This window comes from Ambystoma mexicanum, chromosome 11 (genome assembly GCF_040938575.1).
Source record: "Ambystoma mexicanum isolate Mex_15411 chromosome 11, UKY_AmexF1_1, whole genome shotgun sequence".
NCBI classification, from domain to species: Eukaryota; Metazoa; Chordata; class Amphibia; order Caudata; family Ambystomatidae; genus Ambystoma; species Ambystoma mexicanum.
The window spans coordinates 823,841,273-823,858,357 of NC_090934.1; the positions used below are offsets into that span (position 1 = coordinate 823,841,273).

A 17,085-nucleotide genomic window follows, 5' to 3' on the forward strand; every position below is an offset into this window, starting at 1 on the left:
GACGTCAGCAGACGAGACCTGCGAGAGGTAAACAGAAGTTCATAGTTGGTCATGCTGAATTTTTGAGCCAAAATGCATCTTCCCTGGGTGGGCTTGAACCACCAACCTTTCGGTTAACAGCCGAACGCGCTAACCGATTGCGCCACAGAGACTCATGCAGTGCTTACACTGGGGCCTGATTGGTGTGCTGTTTGCTTATGCTTCCCAGGCAACCTGAAAATATTTCTAAAATAGCTCTATTTCCTACAGCAAATCAGGGTATCAAGCACTTCCCTACCTCCACTAATCCACTAACATAGGGGATTTAGTAGAGGACAGAGCCCATCAACAGTGCACCAAATGTCCTCTGTGTAGGCATAACTTGCTATGAGGAGAAAGCCACAGTTGCGCACTTGTGTTAAAAGGGGACAGTAGGCTGAACCGAGAGAACACGGGAGAAATGACTCAGGTTTACTGAGTGGAACACTCTGTGTCTTTGTGCCAAAAACAGCAGCGTCTTTTCGGTTAACAGCCGAACGCGCTAACCAATTGCGCCACAGAGACTCACTGGCATGTGTGTTCTGCCTTTGGCCTGATTGCATTGCTATTTTTTTCTGATTGGCAGAAAACCTGAACTTTTTTCTGAAAAAGGCATGCCTCTCTTAGCACTTCAGTGCATTAGACTGCTCCCTTGCTTCCCTGAGTCCCCAAATACACAACCACCTTGGGCACAATAGAAGACACATTCCAGCAGATTTAGCAAGAGTGCACCAAGGTTTCTATATGTAGGTACCTTGCTGAGAAGCAAGACCTGCAGTTGCATTCTTCTGTTAAAAGAGGGCAGCAGAGTGCACCAAGAGTACTTGGGGGAAGTAGCTTATGTTAACTACTTGCCATGCTCTTTATAGATCCCTCTGTTTGACTGGGTGAATTCTAATTTCTGGGGTAGAATAAGCAATTTTTGGATCTAGATGCTGTGCGCAACAGGAATGCTATATACTGCACTGTACTGCTACTGAAAAGTTATCAATTTTACAGGATGTTCAGGTAAGCTTTGTTTCAGAAAACAACTTGCTAGAGGTCCTAGGACAGATTACTGGGACAAAGGAAGAGGGTTTGGGGATTAGCACATCTCCTATGAAAGGTACAGTCACGCCCGAGACAACTCTGAGTGCCTCCTCAAATTCTAAGAAATGCGAACTGGGGTCCTACGCTTTTTATTGCCAGTGGATCTTTGTGTTTCAGACTAATGTGCACGCCTCCCAGAGCCCCTTGCAATGCACTTAGGGAAATGGGGGAAGGTGCTGTGCAACCCTCTCGCTGACAATGTCTCTCTTGTCTATAATGTATCTATGAGAGAGAGAGAAATAGGCAATGCGAGAGTGAAAAAGTAAAATGGAAATGTGTCTACTGAGACCAGTATAAGGGGAAATCCTCACAATCCAGGACCGACAGTTGATTGGGAGGGCGCTTACAGTTTTCTGACACCAGACCGGTACCTGAACTCACAAACCCAAACTGCAAAGTGATGGGCATTGCCACTAGACTGCCGACCCCCTTTCGGGGCCCCAGCATATATCGTTTAGTCACACCTAGAGTTCCCAGGACAGTGCAGCATTCAGCGATTACACGAAAATATTGACAGCGCTAGGAGGCCATGCAAATGGCAGAGGTATGCTTTACAAAGCCCACGTAGCGTGCACAAAACAGCACATCAGTCAGGCCCACTTGAAGAGATGGTAAAGAGGAAATACTTCTGCTGCATCCAGTAAAACATAGAGATTGGCCTGCTTTAAAGGTTGACCATGTCCTTCATGGGTGTCTGTCAATATGATACTTCCCTGCGGGAAAGTTTACATTCGAAACGCCAGAACAACTAGGCCCAGAGCACAAAGATGCAGTCAGGTTGAAATAACGAGATACTGAAGAGCAATTTTATATTTCAGAGTGGGAAAAGCAAATATGACCCCGACGTGACTTGAACACGAAACCTTCTGATCTGGAGTCAGATGCGCTACCATTGGGCCACGAGGTCCTTGTGGCAATCCACCTGGTGTGTCTGATGACAGAATAAAGGTAGGAGACGTACATGCACCTGCAGAGCCTCATTGCTTCTTTAAGTAGACTGGCTAGGATAGCTTCCTTCTGTGCATCAGAACACGCTGCAGCCAAACCCTTCCCATGAAGTCTTGATGTTTATGAATTGAATGGCAAGTTTTGAAAAACTAAAGCAAGCGAGAAGAATTGCTTGCAGTTTATTGGATTTTTTGGACGTCAGCAGACGAGACCTGCGAGAGGTAAACAGAAGTTCATAGTTGGTCATGCTGAATTTTTGAGCCAAAATGCATCGTCCCTGGGTGGGCTTGAACCACCAACCTTTCGGTTAACAGCCGAACGCGCTAACCGATTGCGCCACAGAGACTCATGCAGTGCTTACACTGGGGCCTGATTGGTGTGCTATTTGCTTATGCTCCCCAGGCAACCTGAAAATATTTCTAAAATAGCTCTATTTCCCACAGCAAATCAGGGTATGAAGTACTTCCCTACCTCCCGTAATCCACAAACACAAGGGATTTAGTAGAGGACAGAGCCCATCAACAGTGCACCAAATGCCCTCTGTGTAGGCATAACTTGCTATGAGGAGAAAGCCACAGTTGCGCACTTGTGTTAAAAGGGGACAGTAGGCTGAACCCAGAGAACACGGGAGAAATGACTCAGGTTTACTGAGTGGAACACTCTGTGTCTTTGTGCCAAAAACAGCAGCGTCTTTTCGGTTAACAGCCGAACGCGCTAACCAATTGCGCCACAGAGACTCACTGGCATGTGTGTTCTGCCTTTGGCCTGATTGCATTGCTATTTTTTTCTGATTGGCAGAAAACCTGAACTTGTTTCTGAAAAAGGCATGCCTCTCTTAGCACTGCAGTGCATTAGACTGCTCCCTTGCTTCCCTGAGTCCCCAAATACACAACCACCTTGGGCACAATAGAAGACACATTCCAGCAGATTTAGCAAGAGTGCACCAAGGATTCTATATGTAGGTACCTTGCTGAGAAGCAAGACCTGCAGTTGCATTCTTCTGTTAAAAGAGGGCAGCAGAGTGCACCAAGAGAACTTGGGGGAAGTAGCTTATGTTAACTACTTGCCATGCTCTTTATAGATCCCTCTGTTTGACTGGGTGAATTCTAATTTCTGGGTAGAGTAAGCAATTTTTGGATCTAGATGCTGTGCGCAACAGGAATGCTATATACTGCACTGTACTGCTACTGAAAAGTTACCAATTTTACAGGATGTTCAGGTAAGCTTTGTTTCAGAAAACAACTTGCTAGAGACACTAAGACAGATTACTGGGACAAAGGAAGAGGGTTTGGGGATTAGCACATCTCCTATGAAAGGTACAGTCACGCCCGAGACAACTCTGAGTGTCACCTCAAATTCTAAGAAATGCAAACTAGGGACCTACGCTTTTTATTGCCAGTGGATCTTTGTGTTTCAGACAAATGTGCACGCCTCCCAGAGCCCCTTGCAATGCACTTAGGGAAATGGGGGAAGGTGCTGTGAAGCCCTCTCGCTGACAATGTCTCTCTTGTCTATAATGTATCTATGAGAGAGAGAGAAATAGGCAATGCGAGAGTGAAAAAGTAAAATGGAAATGTGTCTACTGAGACCAGTATAAGGGGAAATCCTCACAATCCAGGACCGACAGTTGATTGGGAGGGCGCTTACAGGTTTCCGACACCAGACCGGTACCTGAACTCACAAACCCAAACTGCAAAGTGATGGGCATTGCCACTAGACTGCCGACCCCCTTTCGGGGCCCCAGTATATATCCTTTAGTCACACTTAGACTTCCCAGGACAGTGCAGCATTCAGCGATTACACGAAAATATTGACAGCGCTAGGAGGCCATGCAAATGGCAGAGGTATGCTTTACAAAGCCCACGTAGCGTGCACAAAACAGCACATCAGTCAGGCCCACTTGAAGAGATGGTAAAGAGGAAATACTTCTGCTGCATCCAGTAAAACATAGAGATTGGCCTGCTTTAAAGGTTGACCATGTCCTTCATGGGTGTCTGTCAATATGATACTTCCCTGCTGCAAAGCTTACATTCGAAACGCCAGAACAACTAGGCCCAGAGCACAAAGATGCAGTCAGGTTGAAATAACGAGATACTGAAGAGCAATTTTATATTTCAGAGTGGGAAAAGCAAATATGACCCCGACGTGATTTGAACACGCAACCGTCTGATCTGGAGTCAGACGCGCTACCATTGCGCCACGAGGTCTTTGTGGCAGTCCACCTGGTGTGTCTGATGACAGAATAAAGGTAGGAGACGTACATGCACCTGCAAAGCCTCATTGCTTCTTTAAGTAGACTGGCTAGGATAGCTTCCTTCTGTGCATCAGTACACGCTGCAGCTAAACCCTTCCCATGAAGTCTTGATGTTTATGAATTGAATGGCAAGTTTTGAAAAACTAAAGCAAGCGAGAAGAATTGCTTGCAGTTTATTGGATTTTTTGGACGTCAGCAGACGAGACCTGCGAGAGGTAAACAGAAGTTCATAGTTGGTCATGCTGAATTTTTGAGCCAAAATGCATCGTCCCTGGGTGGGCTTGAAACACCAACCTTTCGATTAACAGCCGAACGCGCTAACCGATTGCGCCACAGAGACTCATGCAGTGCTTACACTGGGGCCTGGTTGGTGTGCTGTTTGCTTATGCTTCCCAGGCAACCTGAAAATATTTCTAAAATAGCTCTATTTCCCACAGCAAATCAGGGTATCAAGCACTTCCCTACCTCCCCTAATCCACAAACACAGGGGATTTAGTAGAGGACAGAGCCCATCAACAGTGCACCAAATTTCCTCTGTGTAGGCATAACTTGCTATGAGGAGAAAGCCACAGTTGCGCACTTGTGTTAAAAGGGGACAGTAGGCTGAACCCAGAGAACACGGGAGAAATGACTCAGGATTACTAAGTGGAACACTCTGTGTCTTTGTGCCAAAAACAGCAGCGTCTTTTCGGTTAACAGCCGAACGCGCTAACCAATTGCGCCACAGAGACTCATGCAGTTCTTACACAGGGGCCTGATTGGTGTGCTATTTGCTTATGCTTCCCAGGCAACCTGAAAATATTTCTAAAATAGCTCTATTTCCCTCAGCAAATCAGGGTATCAAGCACTTCCCTACCTCCCCTAATCCACAAACACAGGGGATTTAGTAGAGGACAGAGCCCATCAACAGTGCACCAAATGTCCTCTGTATAGGCATAACTTGCTATGAGGAGAAAGCCACAGTTGCGCACTTGTGTTAAAAGGGGACAGTAGGCTGAACCCAGAGAACACGGGAGAAATGACTCAGGTTTACTGAGTGGAACACTCTGTGTCTTTGTGCCAAAAACAGCAGCGTCTTTTCGGTTAACAGCCGAACGCGCTAACCAATTGCGCCACAGAGACTCACTGGCATGTGTGTTCTGCCTTTGGCCTGATTGCATTGCTATTTTTTTCTGATTGGCAGAAAACCTGAACTTGTTTCTGAAAAAGGCATGCCTCTCTTAGCACTGCAGTGCATTAGACTGCTCCCTTGCTTCCCTGAGTCCCCAAATACACAACCACCTTGGGCACAATAGAAGACACATTCCAGCAGATTTAGCAAGAGTGCACCAAGGATTCTATATGTAGGTACCTTGCTGAGAAGCAAGACCTGCAGTTGCATTCTTCTGTTAAAAGAGGGCAGCAGAGTGCACCAAGAGAACTTGGGGGAAGTAGCTTATGTTAACTACTTGCCATGCTCTTTATAGATCCCTCTGTTTGACTGGGTGAATTCTAATTTCTGGGTAGAGTAAGCAATTTTTGGATCTAGATGCTGTGCGCAACAGGAATGCTATATACTGCACTGTACTGCTACTGAAAAGTTACCAAGTTTACAGGATGTTCAGGTAAGCTTTGTTTCAGAAAACAACTTGCTAGAGACACTAAGACAGATTACTGGGACAAAGGAAGAGGGTTTGGGGATTAGCACATCTCCTATGAAAGGTACAGTCACGCCCGAGACAACTCTGAGTGTCACCTCAAATTCTAAGAAATGCAAACTAGGGACCTACGCTTTTTATTGCCAGTGGATCTTTGTGTTTCAGACAAATGTGCACGCCTCCCAGAGCCCCTTGCAATGCACTTAGGGAAAGGGGGGAAGGTGCTGTGAAGCCCTCTCGCTGACAATGTCTCTCTTGTCTATAATGTATCTATGAGAGAGAGAGAAATAGGCAATGCGAGAGTGAAAAAGTAAAATGGAAATGTGTCTACTGAGACCAGTATAAGGGGAAATCCTCACAATCCAGGACCGACAGTTGATTGGGAGGGCGCTTACAGGTTTCCGACACCAGACCGGTACCTGAACTCACAAACCCAAACTGCAAAGTGATGGGCATTACCACTAGACTGCCGACCCCCTTTCGGGGCCCCAGTATATATCCTTTAGTCACACCTAGAGTTCCCAGGACAGTGCAGCATTCAGCGATTACACGAAAATATTGACAGCGCTAGGAGGCCATGCAAATGGCAGAGGTACGCTTTACAAAGCCCACGTAGCGTGCACAAAACAGCACATCAGTCAGGCCCACTTGAAGAGATGGTAAAGAGGAAATACTTCTGCTGCATCCAGTAAAACATAGAGATTGGCCTGCTTTAAAGCTTGACCATGTCCTTCATGGGTGTCTGTCAATATGATACTTCCCTGCTGCAAAGCTTACATTCGAAACGCCAGAACAACTAGGCCCAGAGCACAAAGATGCAGTCAGGTTGAAATAACGAGATACTGAAGAGCAATTTTATATTTCAGAGTGGGAAAAGCAAATATGACCCCGACGTGATTTGAACACGCAACCTTCTGATCTGGAGTCAGACGCGCTACCATTGCGCCACGAGGTCCTTGTGGCAGTCCACCTGGTGTGTCTGATGACAGAATAAAGGTAGGAGACGTACATGCACCTGCAGAGCCTCATTGCTTCTTTAAGTAGACTGGCTAGGATAGCTTCCTTCTGTGCATCAGTACACGCTGCAGCCAAACCCTTCCCATGAAGTCTTGATGTTTATGAATTGAATGGCAAGTTTTGAAAAACTAAAGCAAGCGAGAAGAATTGCTTGCAGTTTATTGGATTTTTTGGACGTCAGCAGACGAGACCTGCGAGAGGTAAACAGAAGTTCATAGTTGGTCATGCTGAATTTTTGAGCCAAAATGCATCGTCCCTGGGTGGGCTTGAACCACCAACCTTTCGATTAACAGCCGAACGCGCTAACCGATTGCGCCACAGAGACTCATGCAGTGCTTACACTGGGCCTGGTTGGTGTGCTGTTTGCTTATGCTTCCCAGGCAACCTGAAAATATTTCTAAAATAGCTCTATTTCCCACAGCAAATCAGGGTATCAAGCACTTCCCTACCTCCCCTAATCCACAAACACAGGGGATTTAGTAGAGGACAGAGCCCATCAACAGTGCACCAAATTTCCTCTGTGTAGGCATAACTTGCTATGAGGAGAAAGCCACAGTTGCGCACTTGTGTTAAAAGGGGACAGTAGGCTGAACCCAGAGAACACGGGAGAAATGACTCAGGATTACTAAGTGGAACACTCTGTGTCTTTGTGCCAAAAACAGCAGCGTCTTTTCGGTTAACAGCCGAACGCGCTAACCAATTGCGCCACAGAGACTCACTGACATGTGTTTTCTGCCTTTATCCTGATTGCATTGTTATTTTTTTCTGATTGGCAGAAAACCTGAACTTTTTTCTGAAAAAGGAATGCCTTTCTTAGCACTGCAGTGCATTAGACTGCTCCCTTGCTTCCCTGAGTCCCCAAATGCACAACCACCTTGGGCACAATAGAAGACACATTCCAGCAGATTTAGCAAGAGTGCACCAAGGTTTCTATATGTAGGTACCTTGCTGAGAAGCAAGACCTGCAGTTGCATTCTTCTGTTAAAAGAGGGCAGCAGAGTGCACCAAGAGAACTTGGGGGAAGTAGCTTATGTTAACTACTTGCCATGCTCTTTATAGATCCCTCTGTTTGACTGTGTGAATTCTAATTTCTGGGGTAGAATAAGCAATTTTTGGATCTAGATGCTGTGCGCAACAGGAATGCTATATACTGCACTGTACTGCTACTGAAAAGTTACCAATTTTACAGGATGTTCAGGTAAGCTTTGTTTCAGAAAACAACTTGCTAGAGGCCCTAGGACAGATTACTGGGACAAAGGAAGAGGGTTTGGGGATTAGCACATCCCTATGTAAGGTAGAGTCACGCCCGAGACAACTCTGAGTGCCACCTCAAATTCTAAGAAATGCGAACTAGGGTCCTACGCTTTTTATTGCCAGTGGATCTTTGTGTTTCAGACAAATGTGCACGCCTCCCAGAGCCCCTTGCAATGCACTTAGGGAAATGGGGGAAGGTGCTGTGAAGCCCTCTCGCTGACAATGGCTCTCTTGTCTATAATGTACCTATGAGAGAGAGAGAAATAGGCAATGCGAGAGTGAAAAAGTAAAATGGAAATGTGTCTACTGAGACCAGTATAAGGGGAAATCCTCACAATCCAGGACCGACAGTTGATTGGGAGGGCGCTTACAGGTTTCCGACACCAGACCGGTACCTGAACTCACAAACCCAAACTACAAAGTGATGGGCATTGCCACTAGACTGCCAACCCCCTTTCGGGGCCCCAGCATATATCCTTTAGTCACACCTAGAGTTCCCAGGACAGTGCAGCATTCAGCGATTACACGAAAATATTGACAGCGCTAGGAGGCCATGCAAATGGCAGAGGTATGCTTTACAAAGCCCACGTAGCGTGCACAAAACAGCACATCAGTCAGGACCACTTGAAGAGATGGTAAAGAGGAAATACTTCTGCTGCATCCAGTAAAACATAGAGATTGGCCTGCTTTAAAGGTTGACCATGTCCTTCATGGGTGTCTGTCAATATGATACTTCCCTGCTGCAAAGCTTACATTCGAAACGCCAGAACAACTAGGCCCAGAGCACAAAGATGCAGTCAGGTTGAAATACCGAGATACTGAAGAGCAATTTTGTATTTCAGAGTGGGAAAAGCGAACATGACCCCGACGTGATTTGAACACGCAACCTTCCGATCTGGAGTCAGACGCGCTACCATTGCGCCACGAGGTCCTTTGCAGTCCACCTGGTGTGTCTGATGACAGAATAAAGGTAGGAGACGTACATGCACCTGCAGAGCCTCATTGCTTCTTTAAGTAGACTGGCTAGGATAGCTTCCTTCTGTGCATCAGTACACGCTGCAGCCAAACCCTTCCCATGAAGTCTTGATGTTTATGAATTGAATGGCAAGTTTTGAAAAACTAAAGCAAGCGAGAAGAATTGCTTGCAGTTTATTGGACGTCAGCAGACGAGACCTGCGAGAGGTAAACAGAAGTTCATAGTTGGTCAAGCTGAATTTTTGAGCCGAAATGCATCGTCCCTGGGTGGGCTTGAACCACCAACCTTTCGGTTAACAGCCGGACGCGCTAACCGATTGCGCCACAGAGACTCATGCAGTGCTTACACTGGGGCCTGATTGGTGTGCTGTTTGCTTATGCTTCCCAGGCAACCTGAAAACATTTCTAAAATAGCTCTATTTCCCACAGCAAATCAGGGTATCAAGCACTTCCCTACCTCCCCTAATCCACAAACACAGGGGATTTAGTAGAGGACAGAGCCCATCAACAGTGCACCAAATGTCCTCTGTGTAGGCATAACTTGCTATGAGGAGAAAGCCACAGTTGCGCACTTGTGTTAAAAGGGGACAGTAGGCTGAACCCAGAGAACACGGGAGAAATGACTCAGGATTACTAAGTGGAACACTCTGTGTCTTTGTGCCAAAAACAGCAGCGTCTTTTCGGTTAACAGCCGAACGCGCTAACCAATTGCGCCACAGAGACTCACTGACATGTGTTTTCTGCCTTTATCCTGATTGCATTGCTATTTTTTTCTGATTGGCAGAAAACCTGAACTTTTTTCTGAAAAAGGCATGCCTCTCTTAGCACTGCAGTACATTAGACTGCTCCCTTGCTTCCCTGAGTCCCCAAATACACAACCACCTTGGGCACAATAGAAGACACATTCCAGCAGATTTAGCAAGAGTGCACCAAGGTTTCTATATGTAGGTACCTTGCTGAGAAGCAAGACCTGCAGTTGCATTCTTCTGTTAAAAGAGGGCAGCAGAGTGCACCAAGAGAACTTGGGGGAAGTAGCTTATGTTAACTACTTGCCATGCTCTTTATAGATCCCTCTGTTTGACTGGGTGAATTCTAATTTCTGGGGTAGAATAAGCAATTTTTGGATCTAGATGCTGTGCGCAACAGGAATGCTATATACTGCACTGTACTGCTACTGAAAAGTTACCAATTTTACAGGATGTTCAGGTAAGCTTTGTTTCAGAAAACAACTTGCTAGAGGCCCTAGGACAGATTAGTGGGACAAAGGAAGAGGGTTTGGGGATTAGCACATCTCCTATGTAAGGTACTGTCACGCCCGAGACAACTCTGAGTGCCACCTCAAATTCTAAGAAATGCGAACTAGGGTCCTACGCTTGTTATTGCCAGTGGATCTTTGTGTTTCAGACAAATGTGCACGCCTCCCAGAGCCCCTTGCAATGCACTTAGGGAAATGGGGGAAGGTGCTGTGAAGCCCTCTCGCTGACAATGGCTCTCTTATCTATAATGTATCTATGAGAGAGAGAGAAATAGGCAATGCGAGAGTGAAAAAGTAAAATGGAAATGTGTCTACTGAGACCAGTATAAGGGGAAATCCTCACAATCCAGGACCGACAGTTGATTGGGAGGGCGCTTACAGGTTTCCGACACCAGACCGGTACCTGAACTCACAAACCCAAACTGCAAAGTGATGGGCATTGCCACTAGACTGCCGACCCCCTTTCGGGGCCCCAGCATGTATCCTTTAGTCACACCTAGAGTTCCCAGGACAGTGCAGCATTCAGCGATTACACGAAAATATTGACAGCGCTAGGAGGCCATGCAAATGGCAGAGGTATGCTTTACAAAGCCCACGTAGCGTACACAAAACAGCACATCAGTCAGGCCCACTTGAAGAGATGGTAAAGAGGAAATACTTCTGCTGCATCCAGTAAAACATAGAGATTGGCCTGCTTTAAAGGTTGACCATGTCCTTCATGGGTGTCTGTCAATATGATACTTCCCTGCTGCAAAGTTTACATTCGAAACGCCAGAACAACTAGGCCCAGAGCACAAAGATGCAGTCAGGTTGAAATAACGAGATACTGAAGAGCAATTTTGTATTTCAGAGTGGGAAAAGCAAATATGACCCCGACGTGATTTGAACACACAACCTTCTGACCTGGAGTCAGACGCGCTACCATTGCGCCACGAGGTCCTTGTGGCAGTCCACCTGGTGTATCTGATGACAGAATAAAGGTAGGAGACGTACATGCACCTGCAGAGCCTCATTGCTTCTTTAAGTAGACTGGCTAGGATAGCTTCCTTCTGTGCATCAGTACACGCTGCAGCCAAACCCTTCCCATGAAGTCTTGATGTTTATGAATTGAATGGCAAGTTTTGAAAAACTAAAGCAAGCGAGAAGAATTGCTTGCAGTTTATTGGATTTTTTGGACGTCAGCAGACGAGACCTGCGAGAGGTAAACAGAAGTTCATAGTTGGTCACGCTGAATTTTTGACCCAAAATGCATCGTCCCTCGGTGGGCTTGAACCACCAACCTTTTGGTTAACAGCCAAACGCGCTAACCGATTGCGCCATAGAGACTCATGCAGTGCTTACATTGGGGCCTGATTGGTGTGCTGTTTGCTTATGCTTCCCAGGCAACCTGAAAATATTTCTAAAATAGCTCTATTTCCCACAGCAAATCAGGGTATCAAGCACTTCCCTACCTCCCCTAATACACAAACACAGGGGATTTAGTAGAGGACAGAGCCCATCAACAGTGCACCAAATGCCCTCTGTGTAGGCATAACTTGCTATGAGGAGAAAGCCACAGTTGCGCACTTGTGTTAAAAGGGGACAGTAGGCTGAACCCAGTGAACACGGGAGAAATGACTCAGGTTTACTAAGTGGAACACTCTGTGTCTTTGTGCCCAAAACAGCAGCGTCTTTTCGGTTAACAGCCGAACGCGCTAACCAATTGCGCCACAGAGACTCACTGGCATGTGTGTTCTGCCTTTGGCCTGATTACATTGCTATTTTTTTCTGATTGGCAGAAAACCTGAACTTTTTTCTGAAAAAGGCATGCCTCTCTTAGCACTGCAGTGCATTAGACTACTCCCTTGCTTCCCTGAGTCCCCAAATACACAACCACCTTGGGCACAATAGAAGACACATTCCAGCAGATTTAGCAAGAGTGCACCAAGGATTCTATATGTAGGTACCTTGCTGAGAAGCAAGACCTGCAGTTGCATTCTTCTGTTAAAAGAGGGCAGCATAGTGCACCAAGAGAACTTGGGGGAAGTAGCTTATGTTAACTACTTGCCATGCTCTTTATAGATCCCTCTGTTTGACTGGGTGAATTCTAATTTCTGGGGTAGAGTAAGCAATTTTTGGATCTAGATGCTGTGCGCAACAGGAATGCTATATACTGCACTTTACTGCTACTGAAAAGTTACCAATTTTACAGGATGTTCAGGTAAGCTTTGTTTCAGAAAACAACTTGCTAGAGGCACTAAGACAGATTACTGGGACAAAGGAAGAGGGTTTGGGGATTAGCACATCTCCTATGAAAGGTACAGTCACGCCCGAGACAACTCTGAGTGTCACCTCAAATTCTAAGAAATGCAAACTAGGGAACTACGCTTTTTATTGCCAGTGGATCTTTGTGTTTCAGACAAATGTGCACGCCTCCCAGAGCCCCTTGCAATGCACTTAGGGAAAGGGGGGAAGGTGCTGTGAAGCCCTCTCGCTGACAATGTCTCTCTTGTCTATAATGTAACTATGAGAGAGAGAGAAATAGGCAATGCGAGAGTGAAAAAGTAAAATGGAAATGTGTCTACTGAGACCAGTATAAGGGGAAATCCTCACAATCCAGGACCGACAGTTGATTGGGAGGGCGCTTACAGGTTTCCGACACCAGACCGGTACCTGAACTCACAAACCCAAACTGCAAAGTGATGCCCATTGCCACTAGACTGCCGAGCCCCTTTCGGGGCCCCAACATATATCCTTTAGTCACACCTAGAGTTCCCAGGACAGTGCAGCATTCAGCGATTACACGAAAATATTGACAGCGCTAGGAGGCCATGCAAATGACAGAGGTATGCTTTACAAAGCCCACGTAGCGTGCACAAAACAGCACATCAGTCAGGCCCACTTGAAGAGATGGTAAAGAGGAAATACTTCTGCTGCATCCAGTAAAACATAGAGATTGGCCTGCTTTAAAGGTTGACCATGTCCTTCATGGGTGTCAGTCAATATGATACTTCCCTGCTGCAAAGCTTACATTCGAAACGCCAGAACAACTAGGCCCAGAGCACAAAGATGCAGTCAGGTTGAAATAACGAGATACTGAAGAGCAATTTTGTATTTCAGAGTGGGAAAAGGAAGTATGACCCCGATGTGATTTGAACACACAACCTTTTGATCTGGAGTCAGACGCGCTACCATTGCGCCACGAGCTCCTTGTGGCAATCCACCTGGTGTGTCTGATGACAGAATAAAGGTAGGAGACGTACATGCACCTGCAGAGCCTCATTGCTTCTTTAGGTAGACTGGCTAGGATAGCTTCCTTCTGTGCATCAGTACACGCTGCAGCCAAACCCTTCCCATGAAGTCTTGATGTTTATGAATTGAATGGCAAGTTTTGAAAAACTAAAGCAAGCGAGAAGAATTGCTTGCAGTTTATTGGATTTTTTGGACGTCAGCAGACGAGACCTGCGAGAGGTAAACAGAAGTTCATAGTTGGTCATGCTGAATTTTTGAGCCAAAATGCATCGTCCCTGGGTGGGCTTGAACCACCAACCTTTCGGTTAACAGCCGAACGCGCTAACCGATTGCGCCACAGAGACTCATGCAGTGCTTACACTGGGGCCTGATTGGTGTGCTGTTTGCTTATGCTTCCCAGGCAACCTGAAAATATTTCTAAAATAGCTCTATTTCCCACAGCAAATCAGGGTATCAAGCACTTCCCTACCTCCCCTAATCCACAAACACAGGGGATTTAGTAGAAGACAGAGCCCATCAACAGTGCACCAAATGTCCTCTGTGTAGGCATAACTTGCTATGAGGAGAAAGCCACAGTTGCGCACTTGTGTTAAATGGGGACAGTAGGCTGAACCCAGAGAACACGGGAGAAATGACTCAGGTTTACTGAGTGGAACACTCTGTGTCTTTGTGCCAAAAACAGCAGCGTCTTTTCGGTTAACAGCCGAACGCGCTAACCAATTGTGCCACAGAGACTCACTGGAATGTGTGTTCTGCCTTTGGCCTGATTGCATTGCTATTTATTTCTGATTGGCAGAAAACCTGAACTTTTTTCTGAAAAAGGCATGCCTCTCTTAGCACTGCAGTGCATTAGACTGCTCCCTTGCTTCCCTGAGTCCCCAAATACACAACCACCTTGGGCACAATAGAAGACACATTCCAGCAGATTTAGCAAGAGTGCACCAAGGTTTCTATATGTAGGTACCTTGCTGAGAAGCAAGACCTGCAGTTGCATTCTTCTGTTAAAAGAGGGCAGCAGAGTGCACCAAGAGAACTTGGGGGAAGTAGCTTATGTTAACTACTTGCCATGATCTTTATAGATCCCTCTGTTTGACTGGGTGAATTCTAATTTCTGGGGTAGAGTAAGCAATTTTTGGATCTAGATGCTGTGCGCAACAGGAATGCTATATACTGCACTGTACTGCTACTGAAAAGTTACCAATTTTACAGGATGTTCAGGTAAGCTTTGTTTCAGAAAACAACTTGCTAGAGGCCCTAGGACAGATTACTGGGACAAAGGAAGAGGGTTTGGGGATTAGCACATCTCCTATGAAAGGTACAGTCACGCCCGAGACAACTCTGAGTGTCACCTCAAATTCTAAGAAATGCAAACTAGGGACCTACGCTTTTTATTGCCAGTGGATCTTTGTGTTTCAGACAAATGTGCACGCCTCCCAGAGCCCCTTGCAATGCACTTAGGGAAATGGGGGAAGGTGCTGTGGAGCCCTCTCGCTGACAATGTCTCTCTTGTCTATAATGTATCTATGAGAGAGAGAGAAATAGGCAATGCGAGAGTGAAAAAGTAAAATGGAAATGTGTCTACTGAGACCAGTATAAGGGGAAATCCTCACAATCCAGGACCGACAGTTGATTGGGAGGGCGCTTACAGGTTTCCGACACCAGACCGGTACCTGAACTCACAAACCCAAACTGAAAAGTTATGGGCATTGCCACTAGACTGCCGACCCCCTTTCGGGGCCCCAGCATATATCCTTTAGTCACACCTAGAGTTCCCAGGACAGTGCAGCATTCAGCGATTACACGAAAATATTGACAGCGCTAGGAGGCCATGCAAATGGCAGAGGTATGCTTTACAAAGCCCACGTAGCGTGCACAAAACAGCACATCAGTCAGGCCCACTTGAAGAGATGGTAAAGAGGAAATACTTCTGCTGCATCCAGTAAAACATAGAGATTGGCCTGCTTTAAAGCTTGACCATGTCCTTCATGGGTGTCTGTCAATATGATACTTCCCTGGTGCAAAGTTTACATTCGAAACGCCAGAACAACTAGGCCCAGAGCACAAAGATGCAGTCAGGTTGAATTAACGAGATACTGAAGAGCAATTTTGTATTTCAGAGTGGGAAAAGGAAGTATGACCCCGACGTGATTTGAACACACATCCTTCTGATCTGGAGTCAGACGCGCTACCATTGCGCCACGAGGTCCTTGTGGCAGTCCACCTGGTGTGTCTGATGACAGAATAAAGGTAGGAGACGTGCATGGACCTGCAGAGCCTCATTGCTTCTTTAAGTAGACTGGCTAGGATAGCTTCCTTCTGTGCATCAGTACACGCTACAGCCAAACCCTTCCCATGAAGTCTTGATGTTTATGAATTGAATGGCAAGTTTTGAAAAACTAAAGCAAGCGAGAAGAATTGCTTACAGTTTATTGGATTTTTTTGGACGTCAGCAGACGAGACCTGCGAGAGGTAAACAGAAGTTCATAGTTGGTCATGCTGAATTTTTGAGCCAAAATGCATCGTCCCTGGGTGGGCTTGAACCACCAACCTGAACGCGCTAACCGATTGCGCCACAGAGACTCATGCAGTGCTTACACTGGGGCCTGATTGGTGTGCTGTTTGCTTATGCTTCCCAGGCAACCTGAAAATATTTCTAAAATAGCTCTATTTCCCACAGCAAATCAGGGTATCAAGCACTTCCCTACCTCCCCTAATCCTAATCCACAAACACAGGGGATTTAGTAGAGGACAGAGCCCATCAACAGTGCACCAAATGTCCTCTGTGTAGGCATAACTTGCTATGAGGAGAAAGCCACAGTTGCGCACTTGTGTTAAAAGGGGACAGTAGGCTGAACCCAGAGAACACGGGAGAAATGACTCAGGTTTACTGAGTGGAACACTCTGTGTCTTTGTGCCAAAAACAGCAGCGTCTTTTCGGTTAACAGCCGAACGCGCTAACCAATTGTGCCACAGAGACTCACTGGCATGTGTGTTCTGCCTTTGGCCTGATTGCATTGCTATTTTTCTCTGATTGGCAGAAAACCTGAACTTTTTTCTGAAAAAGGCATGCCTCTCTTAGCACTGCAGTGCATTAGACTGCTCCCTTGCTTCCCTGAGTCCCCAAATACACAACCACCTTGGGCACAATAGAAGACACATTCCAGCAGATTTAGCAAGAGTGCATCAAGGTTTCTATATGTAGGTACCTTTCTGAGAAGCAAGACCTGCAGTTGCATTCTTCCGTTAAAAGAGGGCAGCAGAGTGCACCAAGAGAACTTGGGGGAAGTAGATTATGTTAACTACTTGCCATGATCTTTATAGATCCCTCTGTTTGACTGGGTGAATTCTAATTTCTGGGGTAGAGTAAGCAATTTTTGGATCTAGATGCTGTGCGCAACAGGAATGCT

At 46.2% G+C, this 17,085-nt stretch overlaps 12 non-coding genes across 12 annotated transcripts; all 12 read right to left on the bottom strand.

Annotated features, from left to right (window-relative positions):
* Positions 1-78: 78 nt before the first annotated feature.
* Positions 79-152, bottom strand: TRNAN-GUU (transfer RNA asparagine (anticodon GUU)). Its single transcript has one exon. It is a non-coding gene; the product is annotated as a tRNA-Asn (tRNA).
* Positions 153-2,327: 2,175 nt separating this feature from the next.
* TRNAN-GUU (transfer RNA asparagine (anticodon GUU)) lies at positions 2,328-2,401 on the bottom strand. Its single transcript has one exon. It is a non-coding gene; the product is annotated as a tRNA-Asn (tRNA).
* Positions 2,402-4,190: 1,789 nt separating this feature from the next.
* TRNAW-CCA (transfer RNA tryptophan (anticodon CCA)) lies at positions 4,191-4,262 on the bottom strand. The gene has a single exon. It is a non-coding gene; the product is annotated as a tRNA-Trp (tRNA).
* Positions 4,263-6,829: 2,567 nt separating this feature from the next.
* Positions 6,830-6,901, bottom strand: TRNAW-CCA (transfer RNA tryptophan (anticodon CCA)). The gene has a single exon. It is a non-coding gene; the product is annotated as a tRNA-Trp (tRNA).
* Positions 6,902-7,214: 313 nt separating this feature from the next.
* TRNAN-GUU (transfer RNA asparagine (anticodon GUU)) lies at positions 7,215-7,288 on the bottom strand. Its single transcript has one exon. It is a non-coding gene; the product is annotated as a tRNA-Asn (tRNA).
* Positions 7,289-9,076: 1,788 nt separating this feature from the next.
* TRNAW-CCA (transfer RNA tryptophan (anticodon CCA)) lies at positions 9,077-9,148 on the bottom strand. The gene has a single exon. It is a non-coding gene; the product is annotated as a tRNA-Trp (tRNA).
* Positions 9,149-9,450: 302 nt separating this feature from the next.
* Positions 9,451-9,524, bottom strand: TRNAN-GUU (transfer RNA asparagine (anticodon GUU)). Its single transcript has one exon. It is a non-coding gene; the product is annotated as a tRNA-Asn (tRNA).
* Positions 9,525-11,314: 1,790 nt separating this feature from the next.
* On the bottom strand, positions 11,315-11,386 carry TRNAW-CCA (transfer RNA tryptophan (anticodon CCA)). Its single transcript has one exon. It is a non-coding gene; the product is annotated as a tRNA-Trp (tRNA).
* Positions 11,387-11,699: 313 nt separating this feature from the next.
* Positions 11,700-11,773, bottom strand: TRNAN-GUU (transfer RNA asparagine (anticodon GUU)). The gene has a single exon. It is a non-coding gene; the product is annotated as a tRNA-Asn (tRNA).
* A 1,790-nt stretch (positions 11,774-13,563) lies between these two features.
* On the bottom strand, positions 13,564-13,635 carry TRNAW-CCA (transfer RNA tryptophan (anticodon CCA)). The gene has a single exon. It is a non-coding gene; the product is annotated as a tRNA-Trp (tRNA).
* A 313-nt stretch (positions 13,636-13,948) lies between these two features.
* Positions 13,949-14,022, bottom strand: TRNAN-GUU (transfer RNA asparagine (anticodon GUU)). The gene has a single exon. It is a non-coding gene; the product is annotated as a tRNA-Asn (tRNA).
* Positions 14,023-15,812: 1,790 nt separating this feature from the next.
* On the bottom strand, positions 15,813-15,884 carry TRNAW-CCA (transfer RNA tryptophan (anticodon CCA)). Its single transcript has one exon. It is a non-coding gene; the product is annotated as a tRNA-Trp (tRNA).
* Positions 15,885-17,085: the final 1,201 nt, after the last annotated feature.